This window comes from Macaca thibetana, chromosome 9 (genome assembly GCF_024542745.1).
Source record: "Macaca thibetana thibetana isolate TM-01 chromosome 9, ASM2454274v1, whole genome shotgun sequence".
Classification (NCBI taxonomy): domain Eukaryota; kingdom Metazoa; phylum Chordata; class Mammalia; order Primates; family Cercopithecidae; genus Macaca; species Macaca thibetana.
The window spans coordinates 115,551,414-115,563,892 of record NC_065586.1 but is presented as its reverse complement, the minus strand read 5'-3'; the positions used below and the strand labels follow the sequence as shown (position 1 = coordinate 115,563,892).

The window sequence follows — 12,479 nt, the reverse complement described above, 5'->3', positions numbered from 1 at the left end:
AGCCGGGCGCGGTGGCTCAAACCTGTAATCCCAGCACTTTGGGAGGCTGAGACGGGCGGATCACAAGGTCAGGAGATTGAGACCATCCTGGCTAACACGGTGAAACCCCGTCTCTACTAAAAAAAATACAAAAAACTAGCCGGGCGAGGTGGCGGGTGCCTGTGGTCCCAGCTACTCCGGAGGCTGAGGCAGGAGAATGGCGTAAACCCGGGAGGCGGAGCTTGCAGTGAGCTGAGATCTGGCCACTGCACTCCAGCCTGGGCGACAGAGCCAGACTCAGTCTCAAAAAAAAAAAAAAAAAAAAAAAAAAATGGGAGCCCAGGCTGGGCGTGGTGGCTCATGTCTGTAATCCCAGCACTTTGGGAGGCCGAGGTGGGTGGATCACTTGAGGTCAGGAGTTTGAGACCAGTCTGGCCAACATGGCAAAACCCCACCTCTATCGAAAATACAAAAATTAGCCAGGCATGGTGACAGACACCTGTAATCCCAGCTGCTTGGGAGACTGAAGCAGGAGAATCACTTGAACCTGGGAGGTAGAGGTTGCAGTGAGCCAAGATCGCACCATTGTACTCCAGCCTTGGTGACAAGAGTGAAACTCTGTCTCAAAATCAATCAATCAATCAAACAAACAAACAAACAAACAAACAAAAAAACTGGGAACCCAGGTCGGTCTGGCTGCCCACTGGCTCCCTATTTTACAGAAGGAACATTCCACCCACTGCAAGGCCCAGAGAGCTGGGGGTGCTGGCTGGGTTGATGGCTGTTCTCCCAGCTGAGGAAAGGAAGCCAGCAACACAGAGCAGAAAGAGCACGGACTCTGAAGCCAACTGTGAGTTTCAGCCTCTCGTTTGCTTAGTCAACTTGGACAAGACACAGAGCCTGTCTGAGCCGTAGTTTATGGAGCGTTGTTTGTGAAGATAATGAGACTTGGGTAGATGGTGACTGTTTATAAACACTACTTCTTGTTTACTAATTGCAAAAGGAAATGCTTGCAGCCCATACCCAGCTTGGTGCCCTGGCTGTGCCTTGGGAAGCTCTCACTGTGTTACGGGAGCTGTGAGTCACGTGTGAGCAAAGAGGGGCAGCACCCGCTGGCAGGACCATGGCCACGGCCAGGCTCACTGGGCAGGGTGGATGTTTGGGTGGGTAGTTTCTCCAACAAGCAGACCACAGGGCCTGGCCCAGCAGCAAACTGCTCATGCCTCCTGATGACAGTGCACCTCTGCCTGCCAGGGAAGCCGGCCTGGCCCAGGAACACTGAGGACACCCAGGCTGTTAGTTCTCTTGTAAATTACTTAGTTACTCTGAGTGGCTAATGGACCTAACCCGTTTGTTACCTCGTTCCGGGTTAATTCTGATAACTCAGAAAAACAAGCATATTTAAGAGAAGTTTTTATGGTATTTCTCCATTAAAGGAAACATTTGGCTTCTCTTAGAAAAAGCAAAAAACATCACCAGTGGGTCCCCATGAGGCTGGGTGGGACTTCTCAGTGCCTTGCAGGACCTCACAGGAAGGAGGAAGTTTGCTCCCAGGGAAACACACCAGCCTCAGGTGCACGCCTGCAGTGAGCTTGCGGGAGCCTTGGGATGCCCAGGCTAAGAGGAAGGAACCCTCACCCCTTCCACTTAACACTTTCTCCTTCACAGAAATGGATTCTCACTCAGGGACCAGTCTGTGTCTGGAGCTGGGTGGAGAGCCAGCTGCTGCCTTGGGGGCTCACAAGTGGTGGCTGGAGCAGAGCTGGCGGCTAGGTCATGGGGTCACCTGGCTGGAACCTTCTCCCGACAGCGTCCCCTCCCCTGAGCCAGGTCTGGGCGGCATGCAGGTGCGCAGGCGAGTCTCTGTTGGGAGTTGAGCCCTAAGCTCCTCTCTTTCTGCCGAGGGCTGGGGGCAAAAATCTCCTTCCAGGGTTCTCTGGTGCCCTGAGGGGACTTCGGCTTTAATTCTAATACTTCTCTCTTACTCCCTGACTCACTGGAGTTATCCAGAAGTCGTAGTAAAAACCTGTTTCCCACCTGAGTGTCTTTACCAGATCCTTAATGGCAGAAATGGAGTCACTATGGTGACCAGCATCGGCCCAACCCTTCTACGTAGAGTTCAGAATGCGCACTCTGTCCCACATCATTGCATTGGGTACTGACACACAGAAGTACTTGAAGGCCAGGGGCTGCCATATCAAAAGCTGTAGACCTTGGTTAAATAACCATCCTCCATACCTGATTCTGCTGGGCCAAGTGTCAGTTGCATAAATACAAGATACCAGGCAAAGGTTTGGACATTCTCTGGGGAAGGTCTGCTCTGCACAGCTGCTCCTTTGCAGAGGCGTATCCTTCACTGGGTCTGTATATAGAGCATATCTTGTTCATAGACCATGGCCACCCATCCAACCATTCATCCACTTTTCCTTTCTTCTATCCATCTGTCCATCAAGCCATCCATTCATTCATCTATTCATCTATCCATCCACACATCCATTCATCTACCCACCTACTCATCTTTTTATATATCCATCCATCCATCCATCCATCCATCCACCACCACCACCTACCCACCCTTCTTCCTTCCATCCATTTAACCATCCATCCATCCATCCATTCATCTATCCATCCATATACCCACCCACCTTTCCTTCCTTCCAATCCATCCACCCACCAACCCACTTTGCTTCCATCCGTCTAACCATCTATTCATTCATAGTCATGGATCTTCCTTTCCTTTTCCTTCCTTGCCTGCCTGCCTGCCTGCCTGCCTTCCTTCCTTCCTTCCTTCCTTCCTTCCTTCCTTCCCACATTCCTTCCCTCCTTCATTCCTTTCTTCTACCCATCCATTCAGTCATCCATCCATCCTAGAACATCTGAATAGCATAACTGCAAGGAGTACTAGAGTACAATGTAAATGGTACCCCAGTATTTTTCACCCTTCATTCATCCCTTCATTTGTTATCATTATTTTTAGAAATTGCAATGCTTTTTTTTTTTTTTTTTTTTTTTTTTTTTTGGCGACAGAGTCTTGCTCTGTCACCCAGGCTGGAGTGCAGTGGCGTGATCTTGGCTTGCTGCAACCTCTGCCTCCCGGGGTTCAAGTGATTCTCCTGCCTCAGCCTCCTGAGTAGCTGGGATTATAGGCTCGACAGGTATGCGCCATCACGCCCTGCTGATTTTTGTATTTTTAGTAGAGATGGGTTTTCACCATGTTGGTGAGGCTGGTCTTGAACTCTTAACCTTGTGATCCACCCGTCTGGGCCTCCCAAAGTGCTGGGATTGCAGGCGTGAGCCACTGCACCCGGCCAAAATGGCAATTCTATATCAAAAAGAAAATAAAAGGGAGGCAAAGACAGAACGAGCTGCAGACTGAATGAAGTCTGGCAGACTGTTGGAACTGAGAGGAACCTCCCCCCTCATCCAAGTCCAGTACTCCTCCATCTCCTGTGGCCAGGAAAGAGTCCTGAACACTCACGGGGAGCCAATGGTGTCTCCAGGAGCCAAAATTCTCATGGATGCCTATTTTATAAAGAGAAAGCTTATTTTGGGTTGGATTAAAAGGCTTTTCTTCTTTGATGTTATTTTATTTTTTATTTTTTCTTACATTGAAAAATTTTGCTCTTAATTACATTAAAAGAATTACATGTTTTGCCCTATAATGTACATTAGTTGAGGAATAATAACATCGACGTTATTACTGACAATGTGTTTACTGAAAATGGCTTAAGACTTTTTTGGCAGCTCTTTTTGTCTTTAGGGCAGACATAGAGGGAACCTACAGTCACATTTCAGTGCCTTAAAGTCACTTGGGGATGGTCTCTGTGTGATTATACCACCACCTGCATATGAACAGATTTGTTTGTTCTATTTGTCTTTTGCTTTATAGGGGCTGCTATAAAAACTTTCTAGTTTTGTTTTACAATTATCAAAAACATTTACATATGACAATATTGAATTTTACTTGAGCCTGGTGCTCCTGGAAAACAGTGAAGGTTAAAGGAATTCCCCCTGCCAGGTGCCGTGGCTCAATCTGTAATCTCAGCACTTTGGGAGACTGAGGCAGGAGGATCCCTTGAGGCCAGGAGTTGAAGACCAGCCTGGGTAAGCCAGGTGTGGTTGGACACAGCTGTAATCCTAGCTACTCTGGAGGCTGAAGTGGAAGGATTGCTTGAGCCCAGGAGTCAGAGGCTGCAGTGAGCCATGATTGCGCCACTGCACCCCAGCCTGGGTGACAGAGTAAGACCCTGTCTCATAAAGCAAAACAAAACAACAACAAAAAGCCAAAACAAGAGATTATCCTCACACTTTTGTTGTCCAGGAAAACAACATGCTGCAAAAGACCACCTTTCCCCGTATGACTTTGCATTAGTCTGTTCTCATGCTGTTAATAAAGACATACCCAAGACTGGGTAATTTATAAAGGAAAGAGGATCAATGGACTCACAGTTCCACATGGCTGAGGGGGCCTCACAATCATGGTGGAAGGCAAAGGAAGAGCAAAGGCATGTCTTACATGGTGGCAGGCAAGGGAGAGTGTGTGCAGGGGAACTCCCCTTTATAAAACCATCAGATTTCATGAGACTTATTCACTATCATGAGAATAGCATGGGAAAGACCTGCCCCCATGATTCAATTACCTCCCACTGGGTCCCTCCCACAACATGTGAGAATTATGGAAATTACTATTTGAGATTTGGGTGGGGACATAGCCAACCACATCAGACTTCCATAAGGCCCAGGGATGTCCCCCTTATTTATCTATGAAAGGCCAGTCACAGACCCTCCAGATTTCCATTCTTTGCCTCGTAAATGATTAGCTGAATGGCCTGTTCCCACTGATCCATGGAAATAAAATGCTTACTAGCCAGACTTAGGTAAGTTTCACTCCTTCCTCCTGGACCCTGAACTTTGACCAACTCTCAGCCTGAGCCTGCAGGCAGCCCCTCCAGAGCAGAGACCGCCTCAGGGTGACATTTTCTGATCTATTTATCTGATCATATCACCCTTTCATCCCACTTGCCACACCTGGCTCTTTCTAGCCTTGTTCTCTCTACAAAAGATATCGTCTTTCCACCTAACCCTCAAGACCCTTGCAGATGGCATGGTAAAGCCTTCTCCATTTTGCAGTGGTCTCCATCCCAGCCCCTGTTGCAGTAGCCACTTTCCTCCCTTGCAAAAATCTTTCAAATAGGTCTCTCCCCACTGGGTCTGGATTTGTGTTTTATTTGACACGTGCTTGCAAAGTCAAATCTACAAGACAAGACACATTTCTGAGCAGATGGGCTTTTATTTTTATTATTATTATTATTTTTTTTTATTATTTTTATTTTTTTTGAGACAGAGTCTCGCTCTGTAGCCCGGGCTGGAGTGCAGTGGCCGGATCTCAGCTCACTGCAAGCTCCGCCTCCCAGGTTTACGCCATTCTCCTGCCTCAGCCTCCCGAGTAGCTGGGACTACAGGCGCCCGCCACCTCGCCCAGCTAGTTTTTTGTATTTTTTAGTAGAGACGGGGTTTCACGGTGTTCGCCAGGATGGTCTCGATCTCCTGACCTCGTGATCCACCCGTCTCGGCCTCCCAAAGTGCTGGGATTACAGGCTTGAGCCACCGCGCCCGGCCAGCAGACGGGCTTTTATATCTATCTCCCACTCTCTTCCCCTGGTGGCTTCCTTCTCCCTCTAGGAAACTTTTTTCCTTTTCTTGGTTTATCTCTTCATTAAAAATACGACAGTAGGATTCTATGTTGTATCCTCTTTCCTTTTGTTTAAGAACAGTGGTAGCCAATTGTACCCACCTGCTTCCATTTGCAGGTAAGAGCCTTGCCCTCTTCAGTCCTCTGTGACTCTGAAAAGCCGTCAGCAAGGAGACCAGTGGCTGCTTTGCCCTAAGGGTTCTCGATGAGATGAAAGCGCTTTGTAAACCAGTGGGCCTCAAACTGGAGTGTGCACCCGTCACCTGGGGGTCCTGTTCATAGATCCCACCCAGACTCCTAACTCAATAGGCTTGGCGCAGGGAGCAGGAATCTGGATCTCTCAGAAGTTCACAGGGCTGCTGCTGCTGCCTGTAGGCGTGAGGGTGTCAGACTTTGAAAACTACTGGTATCAGCTCCCCTCAAGGGCAGGGCAAATGTTGGTGAGTATTAATAAAACTTCTGTACCACAGAATGCAGGACCTGGTTTGAATATAGACCCAGCCTGCCATTCCGGTTTGGGGCTTTCTTTCTTTTTTTCTTTTTTTTTGGGACAAAGTCTCCCTCTGTCCCCCAGGCTGGAATGCAGTGATGCAATCTTGGATCACTGCAACCTCTGCCTCCCGGGTTCAAGGGATTCTCCTGCCTCAGCTTCCCGAGTAGCTGGGATTACAGGTGCATGTCACCACACCCAGCTAATTTTTGTAGTTTTAGTAGAGTCGGAATTCCACTATGTTGGCCAGGCTGGTCCCGAACTCCTGACCTCAGGTGATCTGCCCACCTTGGCCTCCCAAAGTGCTGGGATTAGGCATGAGAAACGGTGCCTGATCAGGTTTGGGGCTTTCTAAGGCCTCTCTACTCAAAGTGTTGTCTGAGGACCAGTGGCTTCACCCAGGAGTACTTAGAAGTGCAGACTGTCCCCTACCCCAGACCCGCCGAATCAGATTCTAGTTTATCAAGATGCCAAGTGAGTCAGAACTCCTCAAGCATGAAAGGTGCTGCCTTCTGCGCCTTCTGGTTTACCTGCCAGTAGTTGATGCCTCTAGAGTGCAAACTCTAGAACTCACCCCATGGCCTGCTGAATGGGTTTTTTCCTGCTTTTCCCCCAAGACAGCCAAGCCAAGTCCCCATGACGACTGGCCCATGCCTGGGCAATGTTTGGCTTGGGGAACTTCTGGGCAAAGTGGTACCAGGAGCCCTGCCATGCTGTGGCTCAAGGGTCTATTCCCAGGGCCCCAGTTCTCCCTCCTTTTCACGGTCTCTGGGCATGGCAAGTGGATCCCAATGGCCTTAAGGACCGCCTCCCAGAGGGGTTCTGGCCTGGAGCTCTCTGGGGCCTGGGGATGATGGCTTTGAGCCTTTCCTGAAAATGAGTTAGATGGAGGCTCTTTTGATCCCCTCACCAAATCCACAGTTGTCTGGTGTGGACAGGATGGGCATGGGCCTGAAAGGTGTGGAGGTGAGAGGTGGGTGCTCCTCCTGCCCAGCCCACTCCATCTGCCTGGGAAGGGGCCAAAGCTGCTGGGCAGGGCAGTGTAAATGGTGAGCGGGGCTAGAGTCATGTGGCTGGCGTTTCTCCCGCTGACACCCTGCCTGTCCCAGGAGAGACGGCAACTTCTGTCTGCCTGGAGGCTGGCTTGGGCAGTGGAGGTTCTGGAGTGGTGAAAGCCCCAGAGACACAGCTGGGCCCTGAGGAGAGATCCTCCCCGTCCCTGTTCTGAGATCAGAGCATTTCCTGCTCCACTACTGTGTCTTCTGCCCTTGAAGGCTTCCCACATGGTCGGCAAATCCTCGGCCATGAGTTCCCTCCACTCTTCCATCCTGGGAGAGCCCCTTCCTCATCCCACCCTCACTGCCAGCCGGCCCCTCTTTCTCTCTGTCCAATTCCACAGGGTCCCCCAGTAAGCAGATTCTTCCCCAGGCTCCAGGCCTGGCTGGAGTGTGGCTCCAGACAGGGCTGGGTGTGAATGAGTGTGAGGTCAAGGCCAGGCCCCTGCTCAAAGCCAAGGCCTCTGTGCTAGGTGGCACACGAGTTCCCACTGAATCCTCCAGCAGCCCCATCACTGAGGTGTGATCCCATTTACAGATGAAGACACCGAGGCTCAGAGTGGCCTGTTTACGGTGATATCATCAGTAGGGTGTCGGCTGAGTCCAAGCCCTGCTCATTCTATTTATTGTTGTTTTTTTAAATTTTTACCTTTATTTTAAATATAAACATCTCAGAGTAAGCCCTGTTCATTCTAACAGCTAAGGCGAGCAGGTGGAGGGAGACAGAAGAGGTCTTGGGTCCCAGATCGGGAATCCCCGTTCCGAAGTGCGAGGGCCGCTGTGCCTCACTGGCTGCTCCATGTTCCAGCATGTGCCTGGCACGGTGAAGCCTGGACAGCCAGAATGGCCCCCTCCGCAGAGCCTGCCTCTTCTGCATAAAACCGGGCAGGGGGGACCTACAAATGCACCGTTTGGTGTCATGGTGCTGGCACTGACTCGAGCCCTTGTCGCCCAGCTCCTCCTCGGTGCCAAGTGGCCGGAGCACTTCTAGAACCATTTGCTGGGCTTGAGATCAGAAGCCAATGGCTTGGTAAGAATTCAGGTTTTCTTGGGCCCTGCCCACTGGAGCTGGGCCATCTGTGGGTAGTTCAGGGGGTGGTCAGTGTGGGGTCCGGGTTTGGGTGGGTTCCACTGTCAACCTTAGGAAAGGGTTAACCCAAAGGCCACAGGTATCTTGGGGACAGCTGTCGTATGCAGAAGAAACAGAACAAGAGCTCAGCAGCAGGAGAGAGACGCCATGCTATTTCAATTAAGGAATTTATTTCTCTTAAAAACAACAAGAGTGGTTCCATCTAGATCCAGCGGCACTGTGACACGGTAGACGGAACACACAGAGTTAGAGCAGTGGGAGAATGGAAGCCGCTGCCTTCAGGAGTGACCGCCACCATGGAAGTTTCCATTCATTAATGTCCAAATCTCCCTGAAAAAAAATTAGAAAGTTTTGGATGCTAGAAGGATTATTATTATTTAACAACACCAACAGCCACTAAACTCTTCTAATTGAGAACACTTGCTTAGAGACTGTTACAAAAATGACTTCTTGATGGACTGGGGAAAGACGTCTAGATTCCACTTCGGGGGAAGTGTCTTTCTCTGCCAGGGAGAGCTGGCTTTTCAAATGTTTTCAATCACTGTCTCCGGCACAAGCCTTTATGTTTAGGCCAGGTGAGACACCCCCGGCCTGTGCAGGGTCTGACTTGCACACGCTGAGCTTCAACAGCTGGGTGGTGGGTGGGGAGGGCAGGTGCAGAAGGGGTCTCTGGGAGAGGAGGCTTTGCGATCGTGGTCTACTGTGATCAGGAAGATGGAAGCTCTCTGTGTTCATAATTCACACAGCGATGTCACTTCCAAATGCACAAAGACTTCGTACTCACTATCTTTCCACAGCCAGGGCTAAAAAGTTCGAAGATCCCATCTCAGAGTGTCGGGTTATGAAAACAGGAGACCACCTCTTGGAAATACAGGTATTCAGAAGGATGTGCATGCACACCAGGGGACCCCAGAGGACAGCTGAGTGTCACTCAGGCGTTTCCTCTTCTTCTCAGAGATTGCCGATTATCCAGGAAGCCACCGTCCCCTTTGGCAAGGCCTGGGATGCCAGGCTCAAGGAGGTGGCAGTGCCCCCTCTGTTTTGAGGGCAGCAGCTCAGTGGGGAAGTCGATGGGTAGCTGGAACTGACAACCGAGGCTTTGGGGAAAGGACAGGGTGTGGAGGAAGAGGAGGGGTTTCTACAGTGGGGCCAGGCTCCTAGGAGAGACATGGAGATTTCCCGGTTTCAGGAAGGGAAGGCCTTGGTATCCCCAGGGACTCACCTGGGCTCTGATCCTACTATGCTGTCAATGCAAAGGCTGTGTGTGTCCCCAGGACTTCCCACCACTATTTGTCTCGGCAGCTGCTTGCCGATGTGTGTACGACCCAGGCTGCACAGCTGTGTCTGTGGGGCAGGCCAGGCCTCCCTGCTCCCGCCCCTCCGAGCAATGCCTTTCAGGAAGCCTCCTGTGGCTGCGCAGGACACAGCAACAGCGGGCAGTCCTGGAGCCCTGGGTTCCTGGCCAAGGAAGAGGCGAGAATGGGTTGCTGTGGGGTGCGAGTGCATCCTCCGCAAGGCGGGGACTGGGTCTTCTTGCTATTCTAGGTGGTATTCTGGGTGCCCCCAAGGGACTCAATAAACACTTGTAGGTCATCATGGTGACCATGGCAGAGGCCGCCTCCGTCCACCAGGGACAGCAGCTCATCCCCTGAAATGCAGATGCAGAGACGCTTCTAAGAGACCCCATGTCTCACCTCAAAGGCACAAAGTCAGTGAACATCTGGTGAAAACGATGTCATGCCTGGAGCAAGAAAGGCTCTTCGGTGAAGAGCTCAAATGCATTCAAGAGAGTTAAATCCGTTCACTGTCCAAATATACCTTATCCGGGACAGGTGGATAGGCGGAAGATGTTTGCTTTTAATTTTAAAATACCTTTTTAAAAAATGACCGCTATAGGCCAGGGACAGTGGCTCATGCCTATAATCTCAGCACTTTGGGAGGTTGAGGCAGGAGGATAGCTTGGGTCCAGGAGTTCGAGGCCAGTCTGGGTAACATGGTAAGACCCCCATCTCTACAAAAAAATTTAAAAAATTAGCTGAGTATGGTGGTGCACGCCTATGGTCCCCGCTACCTGGGAGGCTGAGGCAGGAGGACAGCTTGGGCCCAGGAGTTCAAGGCTGCAGTGAGCCAGGATCATGCCACTGCACTTCAGCCTAGGCAACACAATGAGATCTTGTCTCAAAAAAAAAAAAAAAAAAAAAATGTGGCTATAGAAAACAAGGTTGGAGGAGGGGAAGGGACAGGACTGGGGACTCAGTAGGGAGAAGGCACTGGTCTAAAGACTTCCTTTCTCTTGCCACAAAGCAATGCATGAGCCAGAAGGAACAGGAGGCTTTAACAGGCCAAGTGACTCTGCCCCCATCTCCTCTGGGCACTCAGGGAGGGCTGGTGGTGAACATGATGGAAGACTGAAGTTATCACAGAACCTATGCACAGGCCTTGTGATAGTACCACCAGAGCTGTCGTGACCTAGAAACATGGCAGCCACACTTCTGTCATCTTTCTTGCTCGTTGGGGATTCTCTACTGCAAACGGGCAGGGCACTGGTTTTCAGGAATAAAAAGAGGCTGCTTTCCAACACCAAGAATCCATTTGGTAAGGACTGAGCTGCTATGAACTGGGCAAAAGGAACCAACCTCCTGGATGGGTGGCTGGGGTGGTGGCTTGGGCTGGTGACCGTCCTAGGACAACGGTCCTTCTTTTCATTGATAAAGGAAGTTCAGCAAGAGCTTAAGGATCTTAAAATACCATTCAAAGAGCTTTTCACTTCCTTGGAAAACTTGAATATGGCTGTATTTGTTTTGTATTCAGCCCAAGAAAGGTAATGGAAGGAGCCTCATAAAACAAGAGCTGGTCTTGAACAAAAAAAATACTGCTACATTAAAAAGAAGAATTAGCTAATTCTTCTCCCCCATTTCTTTGTAAAAGGACCTCAAAATGATCAGTCCCAAAGGCCAGGACTCTTTCAGAGGCACGCCCCAGGACCCAGGGGTAGAGTCCGGGGGGAAGGCATGGAAACCAGGCCTCATGGCTGGTGTGCTCACGACTGTCCTCCCCACGACTCATGCTCCAATGCTGCCTGCGTCACCCAGAGAAATGTGTTTGGGATGATCACCCCCAAAGCCCTGCTGACGGCCACAGCAGGGGTGCTCACACTGCAGGGGTGCTCACACTGCAGGGGTGCTCACACTCCAGGGTCATCAGAGTGATCTGATGAGCTTTTACATGATGCAGGTTCCTAGGCCCCACTCCCAGGCACTCCCATTCTGTGGTTTGGGGTGGAGCCTGTGAGTCCGCACTTTGACAGGAGGTGCAGGTGCAGCTAGGGCAGGGTCCACATGGTGAGAGACCCTGGCAGCTGCTGGGTGGCAGAGTCAGATACCAGGGACTCAGCCAGGCAGGGGACAGTGAGATCAAATGTTCACCCTGCCCTGGACGGGAGGTGGGAGCAGACTGGCCCCTGGTCACTTCATGGAGGCAGTAGGAGGTGGCCAGCTGCTCCCTGGGGATGGACAGCCCTGCTACAAGGGTCTGGGGGCTGCCTTCAGAGTCCCCTGGGCTGGCAAAGCCACCAAGTCCTCTGGGAGCTCCCGCCTGAAACTTTGAAGTGTCCGATAGATCTTGCCTCTGCCCCACCTTCCTGTGTAACTTTGTCTTGAGCTCTCTGGTGGCCCGGTCTCTCCTTGGGCCTCTTGTTTGCCCGGAGAGACTGCCCCATCCGTGCCACAGGGGCCAGCACATTGGTGGGGCTGTGAAGGTCTCGAAACCCTGTGAACGCTTCAGGGACACGCCGGGTCCCTGGGCCAGCCTCCCTCCCCACTACAGACTCAGCGGTGCTCCGTTAGGATGAGCGCACGGACTCACCTCCCGGTGCTCCCACGGGCCCTGAGGCTTTGGGACACTTGGGGTTTCCTGACGAATCTTTACGATCCTATGCTTCTGTTAAAAATAGAACAAAAATCCCCCAATGCAAGCCTCTTGAAAACAACTGGCTTTAGCAGTCAGGACCCGCTTAGGAGGAAAGAGGCCCATCGCCCCCCAGGCTGTAAATATCTGGATCTGCGCACCAGCCGCTTCCTGGAGGAAGAACAGACAGAGGTGGGTGCAACGCTGGCTCGGCGTGCCCCTCGAGGAGAAGGGCTCAGCCCAGATGACTCCAAGGGCCCCAGGAGA

At 51.2% G+C, this 12,479-nt stretch overlaps 1 protein-coding gene across 1 annotated transcript in view; it reads left to right on the top strand.

Annotated features, from left to right (window-relative positions):
- PRDX3 (peroxiredoxin 3) overlaps positions 1-12,479 on the top strand; it is a 497,514-nt gene that overhangs the window by 195,935 nt on the left and 289,100 nt on the right. The gene's annotated exons all lie outside the window — the stretch shown is intronic.